Source organism: Tympanuchus pallidicinctus, unplaced genomic scaffold, assembly GCF_026119805.1.
Source record: "Tympanuchus pallidicinctus isolate F22 unplaced genomic scaffold, pur_lepc_1.0 scaffold6, whole genome shotgun sequence".
NCBI lineage: Eukaryota > Metazoa > Chordata > Aves > Galliformes > Phasianidae > Tympanuchus > Tympanuchus pallidicinctus.
In genome coordinates, this window is record NW_026294780.1 from 42,633,527 (window position 1) to 42,647,332 (window position 13,806).

Sequence of the window (13,806 nt, forward strand, 5' to 3'; positions counted from 1 at the left end):
GCTTTTTGCCAAGGGGGAAGGATGAGGAACTTTTCTCCCATGCAGCTTTTGATTAATTTGCCACAAAAACAGGAGCTGTAAAAAAAAAAAAAGATATACATGGCATGGAGCTGCTTTTCTATCTCACACATTTCAGGTGCTGAGATAATGGGAGCAGGATAATGGGAACAGGATGTGCAGAAATACAAGCAGGTATCTGAAACTAAAGGTTAGAAGGAAGAGATTTTGACAAAAGCAAAGGTCAAACAATAAGATCCACAGAAATTAATAGCACTTCAGCTACTACAGAGGAACTTTAATATTTCAGTTTCAGTCAAGAAATCTGAAAAATGCATAATGAAATCCATTTATTGATCTTTTTTTTCCCCCGCCAAGAAATATGCCTATTTCTTTCCAATATATATCAGGATTCTCATTTAATAAATAATAACAAAGATAGTTAATAATTAACTCAATTGTGTTCTTCCTAGTATTGCTCTGGGAGAAAAACAGAACAGGTCCACCTGCTTCAGCAGCCAGAGCTACAAGCACACCCACCTGGATAGCTGATGCAGCCATGGAGCCAGCACAGAGCTAACTCTCCTTTAAGCTTCCTTGAATCATCTAGCTTTAGAAATCATGTAACCTAATTGGATTGCTACAGACCTGACACCTCTGCATGCTTTGTAAGCAAACGGATTGTGGTGCTCTTGTATGACTGCGTACACAAGCTACTGCTGGCAGTTCTGAAGAAGAGTTTAGCATGGCCACCAGCCCTGCAGCATGTCTTGTATCTTCCAATCTCCACCATATAGCCAAAACAACAGTGTTCCTCCTTGATCTGGGAGGTTGAAACGGGGGAAATTTAAAACAGGCATGTGCCAGAGCCAGAAGACCTCACCTCCCCTCAGGGCATTGTCTGCCATGTGCCCAGCTCTTGTGAAACTCCACTTAATTCAGATGGGCTCATCAAAAGAATTGCTGTACTAGGATGAGGAAATCTGCTGAGCGAGGCCTTTATGATCCCAAAGGAGAAAATATGACGACAGTTTACTGTGCTTGCTAAATGCATGGAGAGACAGTGTGGATAACAGAAGCTGACCAAGAGCTTTACAGAATCTAAAATACAGTTTCAGTTTTCACCTTTATGAAGCCAAAGTTATCTGTATCTGTAAGTTGTGACAGAAGTGGCACATTGGTGCCAAACTGCCATTAAAACCTGTGAAAAGTAGATCCATCTCTCACATCTGAATCCGTGCACACCTCCCTTGAGATCCTTTGAAGAAGATTGTTGTTCTGGCTGTTATGTTGTCTCTTTTCTGCTGATCTCCTGTATGCCCATTGTACTTCATTGCTGTCGTGCTCATTTTGTAACGCAGATTTTTCTTCACTCATGAGGTAACCAAAGCAGGAGGAATCTTTGTTCTCAACATTTACCTTCAATTTCTTAAATCATTATTATCTTTTTTTTTTTTTTTTTTTTTTTTTTTTTTTTTTGGAGGGTGCAGGGGACACAGCACTGAAAGCACGAAGTTGTTCAACATTTCTCACACAAATGTCAAACAATGCTGAGTTTAATCATAGGACCATAGAATTGCTCAGGTTGGAAGAGCTTAAAGATCATCAATTCCAACCAAAGGATAATCAAGTCTAACTGCAAAGATGATCTTTTTGTGTACAGCTGTCTAGTTTTTCAGCAACACCACATGCAGTTTTTAGAACAGCCACAAGAACATATTCTGAAAGAACTCATTCAATTAGATTTAACAAGTTTTGTGTTCATTTTCTGGGGAGAAGGGGGCTATCCTTTTTTTAAACAGTTGGAACAAATAGCTACTGAGAAAATGACATGTGCAAATGACATTTCCAAGCATTCTACACTGAGGGCAATATCACCATTGTTTCAACAACCGCCCCACATCTTTTTGCTTAAGCTTGTTCAGGCTTATCAGATGGGCTGAAAGAGGAATATTTTCCCCAAGCTGTATCACTTTAAAAGTCAAAGACTTAGTCTTACCTAACTTGCTGATGAAGATCTTCCAGATAAAGAACAGAAAACCCTTCCACTGCTCTTTGTCATAACCTCATCACTATGCAAAGTTTCCACAACCTATTGACTATCTATAGAGTCCACCCCAACAGGCTGCAAATCTCCGTGAAGTTAGATCAATCCTCACCCCCCAGCATTGCAAGTAAGCGTTGTAAATAGCCTAGAAAGAGAAGAGATCCTGATTTGTTCATAATCAGTGTAGTGGTCATTAAAACACAGCCACATCGGGGTGGCTTTTTAACTGTACACAGCAGTGTTATATAACACGATGATCGGGAATGGAAAATAAAGGCTAACGTATTCAGCTGAAACGACAACTGAAATGTACATAGGCAGAATATAATTACCTGACCTGGCATCGTGACAGGACTCTGGGGTTAACATTATTACTCTTACAGTACTCCTATTTATGGGCAAAATGGAAAATAAATAAACAAACAAACAAACAAATAAATAAAGCAACAATAGAATTTTTTAATTGAACCAGTGTGAACCCAGCCACAGTAGGTTGCAGCCCAATTAAAATTGACAGACCGGTGAAGCAGATACACGTAGCAGGCAGATGAGTATAGAAAATTCAAGTTGTTCTCTTTTTCTTTGTCTTCGTTTGGTTTATTTTCTGCTGGATATTTCATTTAATTTTCTTAATCTTTTGATGCCAGGAAACTATCATTGACTGGAAACACTTAGTAGCGTTTTAGCAGACAGTTTTCATAACTTAAAATAAAGATGGAAAAATATATCCTGTTAAATGTTTCAGCGTTGCATTTCTTTCCTTTTCTACAGCGTACAGTATTAAAATTACATTGGCTGTGCAGCAGGAGATTAGAAAGAGCTGCTGCTTTTAACCTTTAATAGTAAATGATGCTGAAGTCACTAATCTGTCTTTAAAGCACAAGCAGTTCATACACTACCAGCTGGATACATGTAGCTAATTGGAAAGAGAGCAGGCTGATCCCCTACAAAAAAAAAAAAGTTGCAAAGGTTAAGTCCTGTAAGGCAAAACTACTTTCTTTTTATTATTATTATTATTTTCTTCTTCTGGGAAAAAAATAAATGCTTGAAATAGCATAACATATATTACACTGTTTACTCCCAATTTTGCAATCTTTGGTCACATGAGTATCTATTTCTCTGAAAGGTAGAACCACACAAGCACCCAGGGGGGTCACTGTGCTTCCTGGGGAATTAATATTGCCTATCTACAGAGGTGTTGTGAGGTGTACTTCATTAGTGTTCTGAAGTACTCTGAGAGCCCTAGATAACAGCTGCTATATGCTGTAAGAAAATAGAACTATTAATTGTAACAGAAGAGCTACACCATGTTTGTAATTGACCATTGCCTGAATCTTTTCCAAAGTTACTGGGTTTGGAGATATGCCTCAAAGCAAATCTGTTATTTAATAGAATGGAGAAAGTAAGGAAGCAATGGGATATTTTTAAGAGCAGAACAGAAGAAAGCTCCCCTGGGCTGTATCCTATTGACCTCTAGTTCCATTATTGTTTCTAAAATGTTCTTCCATTTAAGGCATTGCCACTGAATTCTTCCCAGGCAGCCCAGAGAAACGATATAAAGTGAGGTCTCTACTAAGCTTGTAAGTAACATCTCTAAAAATGGAGGGTTGATTTATTTTTTACTGGCAACAAGGTTTAAGGGGGAAAAACCCTCCAGGCTTTGGTGATGAATCTTCTATAATATAATAAATGGTGCCATCTACTGGCTCCCTTTCACTTTTGATCAGTGTCTGGGTTTGATTACACAGTACAGCTACTGCAAGCAGCTTAAAAACACCAAAGAGATCAAGCCAAAATCACTGTAACTAGCATTCTTCCTGACAGTGGATCTTAGGATGATTTACAGGGGTTTTCATAAAGCAAACAAGTCCAAAATGAAATAAGAGCAGTAGGAGAAAGAAAAATGACAAGATGCAAGCAAGGGAGAAAAGGCAGCATTCCAACTTACATCTGAAACTGGATGAAGGGTCAATACCGAAGACAGATTCAGCTGAGATTGAGCTAAACTGAACCAGATGTAGGCATCCCATAGGACAAAACAGGGATGAAACTCCTGAGAGGAGAGCCTCTCTAATCCCTCCCAATTAATATTCTTTGGAAAAAGAACAGCTTATTATGCTGTGTTGTTTTGCTTTTTTTTTTCCTTCCACCCACTTCAATTTTTGCTATTAAAAAAGAAGAAAATGTAACCCTGACAGAAGAAATATACAGATAGATATAAAAGATATGGGTCACTTTCTTTCTCAGAGCTCGGTATTTTTCCTGATTTACACCAGGAATGAGAACTGACTCTCTGATTTATGCCTTAGAAAGATACAGTGCTATGTCTTAAACTGAAAAAGGGTCAGTTTAAATTGGATTCACGGGAGGTTGGATGGGGCTTTGAGTAACCTGATCTAGTGGGAAGTGCCCCTGCTCGTGGCAGTGGAGTTGGAACTGGATAGGCTTTTAGATCCCTTCCAAATCATTCTATTCTTCACTGCTTCAACGATTCTATGATTCTACTCTTAGTTGAACTAAGCAATCTTGGCTCCACTTATAGGACAAATCAGTGTCAACAAGTAAGGGAACAGGTTACAGAATATGCTTTTTGTTATTGTTGCTTTTAATTTTGCTAGATAATTTGCTTGAAAAAGCAAAATCAGCTGTCAAGCTATTTCAGTCCTGTTTCCGAAGAAAAAGAGACTAACGCAATCACAGCATCTGGCAAAGGAGAAGCAGGATCAAAAATACACAATTTTGTCAAGTGCTTGATGAAAAGCATGGCTGTTAGTGCTCCTTTGGAGGAGAAAGCAAAAGGGGAAGCTCTTTTCGGGCATCAGACATCCTCACCAGATGCAAAACCACAGGAAGGCATTTTCCTTCAGTTCAGTTCCTCGTAAAACTCTTGTTTGTCGTGATTGTCTTTACCCACTAAGAAACAGATAAGCAGAACTGTTAGGATGTGCAGATTATCAGGGCTTTTATTGCTACAAATATGATCTGCATCAGAGGAAGTTGCAGCTGGGATTGGAGATTCGTGATTCTTGAGGTCCCTTGCAACCCTGGCCATTCTGTGATTCTGTGATATGCTTACCTGTGTGCCCAATGGAGATCTTCTAGACTTTGGAAATACAAGAGCTCATGCAAAACATGCCTTGACACAAACGCAAATTTCTCCATGCTTGAATGAGAAGTGCAAAGAATCTGCTGCTTTCACTACAGAGCTCATCTCCAGCCCTGGACCCGAAGTTAAGATTTTTGGCATAGCCTTCAGGAGTATAATTTCCACACACTGAGGAATTTCAGACAGTACTGTTTCACTCGGAGTTGTGCTGGAAAAGGCTGGATGCTCTGGAGTTGCTGTGGAAAGCTCTTCATGCATCCTTCAAAATGAGCTTCCGGAAAGTAAAATCACTACTGCTTTGAAGAGGGAATAAATTCTGCTTTTATTCTGCCATACATTTCTCACAAAGATTAGTTCAGAATAGATCCCACAGGTAGAATCTATATTCCCCAAGCCCCTATTTTTTTCATTCAGTTTTACTATCCTTATCCCCAGCAAAATGGCCTTCAGCTCTTTCAAACTTGAAGATGCTTTAGGCTAAGAAGCAACAGATCTACTTTCCTCAGCAGCCTTTAATAGATCTCTCAAAAATAATCCATGGATCTCCAAGAACCTTTATAACACATGCTAAAAACCCAATTACCACACCTGCAAACAGAACTTTCAAAAGGGTGCATTTGAAGTCTCATAGAATCACAGAATCACAGAATGGCCTGAGTTGAAAAGGACCACGGTGATCATCTAGTTTCAAACCCCCTGCCATGTGCAATTGCCAATCAGCAAATCAGGCTGCTCAGAGCCACATCCAGCCTGGCCTTGAATGCCTCCAGGGATGGGGCATCCACAACCTCCTTGGGCAACCTGTGCCAGTGCGTCACTTCTTAATATCTAACCTAAACCTCCCACCTCAGTTTAAAACCATTCTCCCTTGTCCTATTGCTATTTACCCTTGTAAACAGCCATTCCCTCTCCTGTTCATACGCTCCCTTCAAGTACTGGAAGGCCACAGTGAGTCTCCCTAGAGCCTTCTCTTCTCCAAGCTAAACAAGCCCAATTCCCACAACCTTTCTTCATAGGAAAGGTACTCCAGCCCTCTGATCATCTTAGGTTATCTCAATAAAAATAAGATGTGCTTTGTTATTAGCATGCAGACCCAGAAAACATACTCTGTTTCCATGTTAATAGGAGATGAGTATGTGTGCAAGTATTTTCTTCTTGTTTCATTTAATTTAACCAGTAGTTAATGGGCTGGTATTGCATACATGAAGTTCTGCAGATGTAGCATCCTGCTAAATAAAAGGTCAATTCTGAAGCAGGCTTTCACCAGACACCGTTCAGCTTCTTCATCAGTCTCAGTTTTAAACTTCATGATTTTAACCTAATAGAGATGATACTCAGAGCATTGATTTCTCCCACTAGACAAGGTGATTTCTGTCACAAAAAGGATGTGAAAATGTAAGAGCTCTGCTATCAGCATCAATTCCTTCTTCTGTCTCAAAAGCACCTCAACCACCCTGTGATGATTACTTGAATAGCAATAAGTGTTAAGAGAAGAGGCTTGCTAAGGTGCCAACAAGACCTTTGTTCTTCAGCTCCTGCAGGAAGATCTCAGGACCACATGCAGCTGCAGCTGCTATTCATAAAATCCAAGGTTTCCAGTTCCGTTCTTGGCTTCAGGAGCAGGCAGGAATCAAGCATGAGCCTAGGCAGCAGATGGGGACATTGTTAATTGGTCTGTTTTGGTGCTAGGCCATCCTCTAACAAACACCTCACACTTCTCTGTGTGATTTGCCATGTCAAAGAGTGGCAGATACAGAATTGTTAACAAAGAAAATGAAACAACAATCAGTTCAGTGCAGACTTTTTTTGTCCTCAACTGTGCAAAACAAATTTTTTTGCAGAGCTTTGTGAGGCAGCTTGGACTTGGTAGATAGACACTTTGCAGACCAAAAGTGTATGCAAGTGATTCATCCTTCTTACAGTGTCAAGAAGCAAACATGAGTGCCGTCGTTTTTGATGCATTTTTACCTCTGAGCATCACAGAAGAAAAGCAGAATGGCCTATAGTTTGTGGAAAAAGACACTGGAGGAGAAATAAATGAGAGCCGTAGTTCATATACAGGAGACCAGAACTCAATAAGAGTTGTACAAGTGACAAAAGTTTTATTGAAAAAGTACAAATCAGAAACGGGAATAAAAGATTGTAGCTGCAACTAGAAGGGAATTGAGGAACACACTGGAACCAGTGAAAAAGTTTGGGAACTGATCCATTAAACTGCCCCAGTTTAAATAGTGGCATCAGATTACAGTATTTATATTATGTAAAAGTGCAACTTCCATATTTTCTTCTCTGGAAAATATTGCTACAAATCTCAGTATTTTGGGGAGAACAGTCATGGCTTTGTCTTCTGCAATGTTCTTGCCATATTTTGCATGCTCTGGGATAGTAAATGACAGATTATTCTGCTCTGAAGGAGGAACACTACCAGAGATTCTGTCTGCTTTTCACTTTTTAGCATAGTTGCTAAGTTCTCTATGTGTATAAGGGTATATTTTTTAATTAAAATTAAAGCAAGCTAAACTGCTGTACTCATATTACATCAACCATTTACAACACAGCAAAAGAAACATTACATGTTTGAATGGAAGGAGCATAAACTTTTTTAGCCACCACAACCACCACTGCCTGTAAAGTTGTCCATATGGATTTGTTCAATTACCTCCCCTGGAAAAATGTCACCATTTAGAGGGCCAAGTTCCATTACTACATCGTATAGTGAGAAATGCTGGCAGAACCATTAGCAGGGTATCTCAGTACAAATGGTAATTTAAAATTTAAGAGCAACTTTTTTGCCTTGGCTTTTCTGAATGGGACTGCCTTTATTCCTGACAAACATAAAGATAGAATAATGTCTGCTCACTGTAGTATTTTTGATAGTAAGTGACCAGATAGTGGTAGCCAGATACACACCTGATAACTGAAGTAAGCAGAAGATTCAATACAACAAATACAAATACTCAGAACTGGCCAGAGTATTTATATTAGTTAGTCATATGGTGCCATTGTAGATATTCTTCACTGTTATCTGCTAGGATGGCACTGTAGTAAGGTAATATTAAGAGGTGAAGGCTCAGATCTTCTCACACAGAGGGTGGGGACGCACTGGAACAGGTTGCCCAAGGAGGCTGTGGATGCCCCATCCCTGGAGGCATTCAAGGCCAGGCTGGATGTGGCTCTGGGCAGCCTGGTCTGCTGGTTGGTGACCCTGCACATAGCAGGGGGTTGAAACCGGATGATCATTGTGGTCCTTTTCAACCCAGGTCGTTTATGATTCTGTGATTCAAGACCTTCCACCTAACATCAACCTAATGAGCATGATCTTAGATTGATTCAGAATTCTGCACAGAATATGAGCAACAACATTATGAGCTGCAGAGTCCTGCTCTGTGGATTCCTTTCCTGCATGAATCTTTTATCTTTTCTTTCTATTTTCTGTGGATATTCATGGAAAAACTGCAGTTCTATAAACCTAAAAGCAAGAGACCCATCTCCATCCTCTACAACTGGACTAAGCTTTAAGGGAATACAAACACCCTGAGCATGCCAGAACAAGAATCTTATTGCATGCACAGAACTGTCTTGTTTTACATTCTCCAGATCACTAGCTGAAATAGTCTTTTTGTGGGCCTCTATTTAGCCAAGAGGAAACTTTACACCTTTCACAGCAGCTCATCCAATTTGCACTAATAATGTAATATCTAAGCTCTGAACACATTAACAGCCTCAACAGAGTTTAGCTATATATTATTTGCATATTTAGGCCTCTATTAAAGACAGTGGAAAGAGACAAGCACCTCCATGTGGTTTTAGTTACCAAAAATAAGTGGCTAAGGTATTTTGAAGGAAAATAGTGGTTTTATTTAAACTAGAAACTCAGATTTCACATGGATACAATTAAGTGAGTTCCATCAGTGCTCTATTTTAACTGAAAGAATCTGGTTTGATTTCATTAAATCCAGCTGAAGGTATATGTGTTGGTTCCCTCTATAGCACACAGAAAAAGAAAAATTCATATCCCCAGGCAGATTGATGCTACCTGAGGCAGTCATCAATATTAGCATGTACATGGCCTGCATTTTTTTTCTCAGTCCAAGAAGCTTTGATGATTAGCTTGCATCACCGAATGTTTTAATGGCTAGATATTCGACAAATTCCAACACAGGCCAACTGGAGCAGTTGACAGAGACGTCACTGTGGGTCAATTCTGCGTAACCTTATTTGAGGAGAGTGTTTATCACCTTTTTGAAGTACTTGTTCTTTGCACAAGAAATCTAGCCTAGTAGTTCACGTGTTTGGTATGGTTAAGATTAGGCATGAAGAATCACACGCAGCTTCAGCAAGTTCCTCTGCAAGTGATCTTCTGCCTTGCTGTGCAACCCACTGCTAAATGTCTCTGCCATTCTGTTTAAGAGGACTGATCAGCAAAAAACAACACCCAAGTGCAGGCTGTGGAGGAAGATGTTTTCCAGGCAAATTACTTGGAACCCCATCACTGAAAAACTGCATCAGTATTTTCACTAATATCATTCCCAGTTGGTGTTTATTAGGCCCATCTGCAAAAGTAAGAGAACTGGCGGCCATGAAACAGGCCATTCACTTTCATGATCATTAAGTCCCATTGAAAAAGTACTCCCACTTGGCTGCTGATTCAGACTAATTTGTTAGGTTAAGCAAACATGCCCTGAACTCCGCCCTAAAGATGGCTGTCATATGTGAATGAGAAAAAAACAAAGAGGGTGTGCATTTCACATGTCATTTGGATTCAATAGACAAAATTTCCCTTTTGTTATCCCTAGTAAGTACGCCTCATTTTCCATTCAGAAGAGAAAAAAAATCTCAACAGGATTTCCAATCAAGCATTTCATCAGAACTCTCTGCTTTTGTATTGCAGATTTCTAAATTTCTAATTTTAGTATGCTAGCACATGTTTTCTGTTAACAGATCTTCTCTTTCTCATTTATACTTGACCTAATGTACATCATTAATTAAAGTTGTTAGTATCACAATATGTCTGCTCTTCATGTGTTCCATTACTTCTAAAAACAATGTTTTAATGCTGTTTTTCTTATCTACTGCTCTTTTATCTTTTTATGACAGATTTTTTTGTTTTCTATTTCCCAATGTACATGGTTTGCCACTCTTATGTATCAAAAACGATCATTAATATACTAAATGGTATCAGAAAAATAAAGCATACATTGATTAGAGTTCAAAATTCTCTTTTAACAACCAAAAATACAATAGCCCTCCTGATGGTCTAGTAAGCATTGTTACGGATATCTCTGATGGCAATAACCTAAAAAGTAGTCAAAATTCCCTGTGCCATCAGCTAGTAACACATTGTAATACCAAGGGGAAAAAAAAAAAAGAAAAAGAGAAGCATTGAGGGAAAAAACATCAAATATCACAAAGTCTCTCAAATGGAAAGAAAGCCATTTGTAGCTGCCCGAGCAGCATGAAGGCAAAGTAAGTTTGATTCAATCTTAAAAGTGATGACTAACTACCTGCAGCTATAATTGCTAGGATGTGGTCCTTTTGTCAACTCCACGCTCATTGAAGTGAGTGGAGTTAAACTAGGTAGAATCTGCAGTAAATAAGCAACTGGTCTACTGTATCCTACTTTTCACTACCACCACCTTCCAAAACAAACAAACAAAAAAAACCAACAAGATTTGAAATGGTTCATTACTAATGAAAATGCTTCTTTCTAGGTCTAATTCTTAAGAATCAAAGCATACAAAACCACTGAAGCATTCAAAAACTCTGAAACAACCACAGTTGCTACTGTAAAAACTGCAGTGTGTTATGATGATTGGAACAAGTTACCTTCAGTGCCATACTTCGATCCCTCTTTGAGTAGTGAGGCACTTCTTTGTTGTTTTGTGAGCACTAATTGCTGCAGAGCTGTGATAAATGATTGTTTCACTGTTTTCTTGAGCAGTAAGATGGATAATTGGATGATTACAAAGGGTAGCTCATTAAAATGGATATGAGTACAGAAATGAGATTTTCCAGCAAATCTGTGAGTAGTTTTGTACATTGATGCAAGCAATCTGTTGAGAAAAACTTTTCTTCCTACCTAGATCAAATCTGCTGTGTGCACAGCTTCTCTCAGAGGTAGGACTGGACATGACAACGATTACACTGGGCTGACTTTCTCCTCCATGTGCTGCTACTTTAAGAATTCTTAATCCTCTATTCAGAGACCTACTATACAACTCCTCCCTTATTACAGGTAACTCACTGGAACTCAAATTCTGTTCCCTGCCTGTAAGGAGGCATCTCAAGTGTGTTAGGAGTGCAGGAACTACAGAACATCATTGAAGGGCAGAATAACGTAATTTGAATGAGAATTTTTTTTTCCACTTTGGACTTTTAAGCAGCTTCCTCTCTAGAGCAGAAGACAGCAAAATGTTGTGTCCATGGCTGAATATACTTAAGATATTAGGTTTTTCACAGAATCACAGAATGCCAGAGATTGGAAGAGACCTCAGAAGATCAGCTAGTCCAATCCCCCTGCCAGAGCATGAATCCCTGAATTAGGTCACATAGGAACATGTCCATCTATAGCATATGTTCACAGGCAGTATATGTATATGCTAACTGACAGTGACAGTAGGCTGTGACTCCTCAGTGGCTGGAGAAAAATGAGACTGTCTGCTTGCTATGGAGGTTTTTTCAGACTTAGGAATCTTGAGTTCCACTATGGGGTCCATAGTATGAAATGAAGACAGGCTTGTTTATTCTTCCCCAGTTTCTTTTGGTTCCACTCATGGCAGCATGTGTTTAATTAATTACAGAATCACACAAAATCAGAGGATGGAAGAGACCTCTGGAGATTATCTAGCCCTATATTCCTTCCAAACGGTCACACTTTTTTCCACTTCTATATGTTTTCTTCTATGAGTTTTTCCATGGGCCCTTGCCCATATTCCCAGTTTCATCCTCCTTTTCAGGGACCACATATTTCTGGTCCTTAGATACTAATTTTTAAAGTCTATGCAGAAAAAGAAAGAAGAGAGTAGAAATTCTCACTGATGCAAGTATTATTGTCAGCTGGTGAGATGGATGGTTCACACGACTGGAATGCTGAAGATCTTTAATTAAAATGTACTTGGGAGAAGAGGTGAAAGTAGTGAAAGATGTAGTGGTAGTACTACAAAGGCACTCTTAGCTGGCCTGAATATCCTAATAATTCAGAAAATAATTACCAGTGTGCTAAAAAACGAAAGACAAGAGAATACAGCAGTGGGAAGGAGAGAGAGCTTTTATAAACCATGAAACATATCAAAATTACTTATGACTTGTCTGAGGCAGAAGCCAAGATGTGGGGAAGAAATTGTCTTGCCATGGGAGAATTCAATTTCAGAAATGTAGCATGGAGGTCACACAACTTATTAAAGTTTCTAAAATTATTCCTTGTGATCCTTTAACTCTGAAAGTATTACTGCTCTCAATACAGCGTAACTCAATTATGGGTCTCACTGCAATGGGTAGAGCTGTATTAATTCCTGGCCTGGAGTCAGTGAGGAATAACTGGAGATGATAGATGGGATATATGCCATGTAGTTTTAATCATCTACCAGGAGTTTACAACTAGTTGCCCTGGACACCTTCTGCAGAGGAAAATAGGCAGGGCTGGAAGGCAAGTCATGATGACTTAGAGCCCTAGGGTATTTCATCTCATCTCATATTAGTTATCCAAAGGTTAGATTTCTTCCCATCCAAATTCCTTTCTGTCAGTGCAAAGGGCAAGGCACCACCAGAATGTGAATTATTACATTTAAATAGGTGTCTAAAATGGGCAAGGTAAATCCCCTGTACAATAATTGATGCTGCGAAATGGCTAAATTCCCATGGCTGATGAAAATCATGAGTGAAGTTGTCTGGAGAAAAGTAGATAGAAAAAAAAAAAAAAGCAAATAAAAAAAAAAAAAAAAAAAAAAGAGAGAGGTCTAAAACAGCACTTAAGAAGCAAAGAATATTCCACCAAAGAGGAGGAAATCAGCAAAAAGCCTGCTCTGGTTCACTGGTAAATGGAAATAGCTATTAGAACCAGCTTTCAACTGCTCCCCAGTATAACATATAGAAAAGGTGGCAATGAATGTAGTAAAATAAATGAGAAGCTTAACGCCCAGGAAATCAACAGGAAAAGACGGAGAAATGCAAAGAAATAAATATGGCCAGAAATAAAAAAATAACAGCCAAAAAGAAGAAATGTTGAGCATTTGCTAATGATGTTGTTATTGGCATAAGGATTGATGGCTTGAATACATCTTATCTAAACTTTAGACATCAGGAGAATATATTACTCACATCTGAGCTACTGATCGTTCACTCTCTTTACACTCAGTTGAGAGGAATGAAATTTTAAGACAAAGTTCTTGTCATCCTAATGTAGTCATGTAAAACAGATCAGAGAAACTCTCCTAGAAGTGCTTATTTCCTTCCATGACTATAAAGAAAGAATCAACAGATGTAATTGGGAAAAAATGTCAGGTACCCAAGCTCTTCTCTGCTGAAATGTTTGCTTGACTTTCCAACTGTATCAGTTAATCTAATACAAATGTGTTACCAAGTGAAGAAGTCTTAGCAGTAAGAACTCAAAACTTGATATAGTAAAAATTTTAGTAGAGATGTACAAAACGTAAATAGG